Source organism: Salvelinus namaycush, chromosome 34, assembly GCF_016432855.1.
Source record: "Salvelinus namaycush isolate Seneca chromosome 34, SaNama_1.0, whole genome shotgun sequence".
In the NCBI taxonomy this organism is placed as follows: Eukaryota; Metazoa; Chordata; class Actinopteri; order Salmoniformes; family Salmonidae; genus Salvelinus; species Salvelinus namaycush.
This window is the reverse complement of record NC_052340.1, coordinates 41,085,350-41,089,246: the sequence shown is the minus strand read 5'-3', so window position 1 is coordinate 41,089,246 and position 3,897 is coordinate 41,085,350. Positions and strand designations below refer to the sequence as shown.

The 3,897-nt window shown below is 44.0% G+C and overlaps 1 protein-coding gene across 2 annotated transcripts in view; it reads right to left on the bottom strand.

Moving 5' to 3' along the window:
- Positions 1 to 3,822: 3,822 nt before the first annotated feature.
- Positions 3,823 to 3,897, bottom strand: part of hnrnpul1 (heterogeneous nuclear ribonucleoprotein U-like 1) — a 42,904-nt gene continuing 42,829 nt past the window's right edge. The window contains exon 17 of one of the 2 annotated variants that reach the window (XM_038973561.1): positions 3,823 to 3,897. This exon is cut by the window's right edge and continues 699 nt beyond it. The gene's annotated coding sequence lies outside the window, so the exon portion shown is untranslated. The other variant, XM_038973560.1, reaches the window with a different exon arrangement.

Genomic DNA, 3,897 nt, shown 5'->3' with positions numbered 1-3,897 from the left:
CTCCTGACAGTGCTGGTGTAACTGAGTCAGGTTTGTAGGCCTCCTTGCTCGCACACGCTTTTTCAGTTCTGCCCACACATTTTCTATAGGATTGAGGTCAGGGCTTTGTTATGGCCACTCCAATACCTTGACTTTGTTGTCCTTAAGCCATTTTGCCACAACTGTGGAAGTATGCTTGGGGTCATTGTCCATTTGGAAGACCCATTTGCGACCAAGCTTTAACTTCCTGACTGATGTCTTGAGATGTTGCTTCAATATATCCACATAATTTTCCCGCCTCATGATGCCATCTATTTTGTGAAGTGCACCAGTCCCTCCTGCAGCAAAGCACCCTCACAACATGATGCTGCCACCCCCGTGCTTCACGGTTGGGATGATGTTCTTCGGTTTGCAAGCCTCCCCCTTTTTCCTCCAAACATAACGATGGTCATTACCATCAAACAGTTATATTTTTGTTTCATCAGACCAGAGGACATTTCTCCAGTAAGTACGATCTTTGTCCCCATGTGCAGTTGCAAACCGTAGTCTGGCTTTTTTATGGCGGTTTTGGAGCAGTGGCTTCTTCCTTGCTGAGCGGCCTTTCAGGTTATGTCGATATAGGACTCGTTTTACTGTGGATATAGATACTTTTGTACCTGCTTCCTCCAGCATCTTCACAAGGTCCTTTGCTGTTGTTCTGGGATTGATTTGCACTTGCAAAGTACGTTCATCTCTAGGAGACAGAACGCGTCTCCTTCCTGAGCGGTATGACGACTGCATGGTCCCATGGTGTTTATACTTGCGTACTATTGTTTGTACAGATGAACATGGTACCTTCAGGCGTTGGACCAGACTTGTGGAGGTCAAAAAGAATTATCTGAGGTCTTGGCTGATTTCTTTTGGTTTTCCCATGATGTCATGCAAAGAGGCACTGAGTTTGAAGGTAGGCCTTGAAATACATCCACAGGTACACCTCCAATTGACTCAAATGATGTAAATTACCCTATCAGAAGCTTCTAAAGCCATGACATCATTTTCTGGAATTTTCCAAGCTGTTTAAAGGCACAGTCAACTTAGTGTATGTAAACTTCTGACCCACTGGAATTGTGATACAGTGAATTATATGTGAAATAATATGTCTGTAAACAATTGTTGGAAAAATGACTTGTGTCATGCACAAAGTAGATGTCCTAACCGACTTGCCAAAACTATAGTTTGTTAACAAGACATTTGCGGAGTGGTTGTAAAACGAGTTTTAATAATGACTCCAACACTCCAAAGTGTATGTAAACTTCCGACTTCAACTGTAGTTAGTGACGTGGGTCCTCTACGCTACGTAGGTAGTGACATAGGTCCTCTATGCAACGTAGGTAGTGACATAGGTCCTCTATGCTACGTAGGTAGTGACATAGGTCCTCTACGCTACGTAGGTAGTGACATAGGTCCTCTATGCAACGTAGGTAGTGACATAGGTCCTCTATGCTACGTAGGTAGTGACATAGGTCCTCTACGCTACGTAGGTAGTGACATAGGTCCTCTATGCTACGTAGGTAGTGACATAGGTCTTCTATGACTAAAGAGTCCATCATTGAAACCAAACCCTGGTCACGGTGTTACCTAGGCTTGGGTTTTCAACACTATCTACTAGCCATACAAAGTAGGGCTCTGGTCAAAATAATAACAATATATGCCATTTAGCAGGCTTTTTTTTTATATCCAAAGCGACTAAGTCATGTGTGCATACATTTTACATATGGGTGGTCCCGGGAATGGAACCCACTACCCTTGGCATTACATGTCTCTACCGACTGAGCTACAAAGGACCTATTAGGTAATAGGAATATTCTAGACATATCCTACGGAATAGGGAAGCATTTGGGAGGCACAGTACTAGCCGATGTGAAGACTATCTATGGGACCGGACTATATGTGTGTTAAATATGATAATTATTAAAGTATCTTTGTGGTTTTATGAAACGTTATATGAGTGATTCGTGACTACACACATGGACTCGTAGTGAGGAGCACAAGTTTATTAATTATGTTGAAATACTGATTTACAAATAATACATAAAACTACTTATAGTTTATGAATGGCTTATTAATGAATTATTTTATTGTATTATGTTACCACTTACCAGACAGAGACACAGTATATAAACATGTAAATGTGAAACTAAATCATTTAAACTTCAGTAATGAAACAGACAGCTTATTGGGTTCATTCATCTGTTGTACTGTTATCATATTATTATTGTTGTCCAATAAAAACACATTCTGACACAAAGTCAAACAACATTTTTACAAAACAAAAAAAAGGGTTGTTGCAATAGACAAAACAACTGATTGGCCAAACATTCTGCTGTCAGTGGACACACCAGAGGACAAACCAGTGGACAAACCAGTGGACACACCAGAGGACAAACCAGTGGACACACCAGAGGACAAACCAAAGGACACACCAGAGGACACACCAGAGGACAAACCAGTGGACACACCAGAGGACACACCAGTGGACAAACCAGTGGACACACCAGAGGACAAACCAGTGGACACACCAGAGGACACACCAGAGGACACACCAGAGGACACACCAGTGGACAAACCAGTGGACACACCAGAGGACAAACCAGTGGACAAACCAGTGGACACACCAGAGGACACACCAGAGGACACACCAGTGGACAAACCAGTGGACACACCAGAGGACAAACCAGTGGACACACCAGAGGACAAACCAAAGGACACACCAGAGGACACACCAGAGGACAAACCAGTGGACACACCAGAGGACACACCAGAGGACACACCAGTGGACAAACCAGTGGACACACCAGAGGACAAACCAGTGGACACACCAGAGGACACACCAGAGGACACACCAGTGGACAAACCAGTGGACACACCAGAGGACAAACCAGTGGACAAACCAGTGGACACACCAGAGGACACACCAGTGGACAAACCAGTGGACACACCAGAGGACACACCAGAGGACAAACCAGAGGACACACCAGAGGACAAACCAGTGGACACACCAGAGGACAAACCAGTGGACACACCAGAGGACACACCAGAGGACAAACCAGAGGACACACCAGTGGACACACCAGAGGACACACCAGAGGACAAACCAGAGGACACACCAGAGGACAAACCAGTGGACAAACCAGTGGACACACCAGAGGACAAACCAGTGGACACACCAGAGGACAAACCAGTGGACAAACCAGTGGACACACCAGAGGACACACCAGAGGACAAACCAGTGGACACACCAGAGGACACACCAGAGGACAAACCAGTGGACACACCGCAGATCATAAAATACTATCAACACCTTGAAAGCTCATCTGAACCGCTAATAAAAGTAAATATCTACCAGGACTAAAACAACATTACCAACCTCCAACGTTGACTGTTGTAAATAAAGTGTTTCTAATGAGCAGTATGTAAAGACAGCAGAGGGAGGAACCAGCGACACAGGGGGGAAAAAATGGTATTTTACTCCACTGCAAACAAACATGCTCTTATTTGTGTCCAGGACTTTAAATCTATAAACATTGAATGAACTAAAAAGGAGGTGGAGTTTGTGGACGGACGGACAGACTGCACATCCACATTCAGGCATAGTTCAGAGGAAGATGTTTCTCTACATGTCTGATCTACTCTACATGTCTGATCTACATGTCTGATCTACTCTACATGTCTGATCTACATGTCTGATCTACTCTACATGTCTGATCTACTCTACATGTCTGATCTACATGTCTGATCTACTCTACATGTCTGATCTACTCTACATGTCTGATCTACATGTCTGATCTACTCTACATGTCTGATCTACATGTCTGATCTACTCTACATGTCTGATCTACATGTCTGATCTACTCTACGCGTTGGCAAGGTCAATTAAAA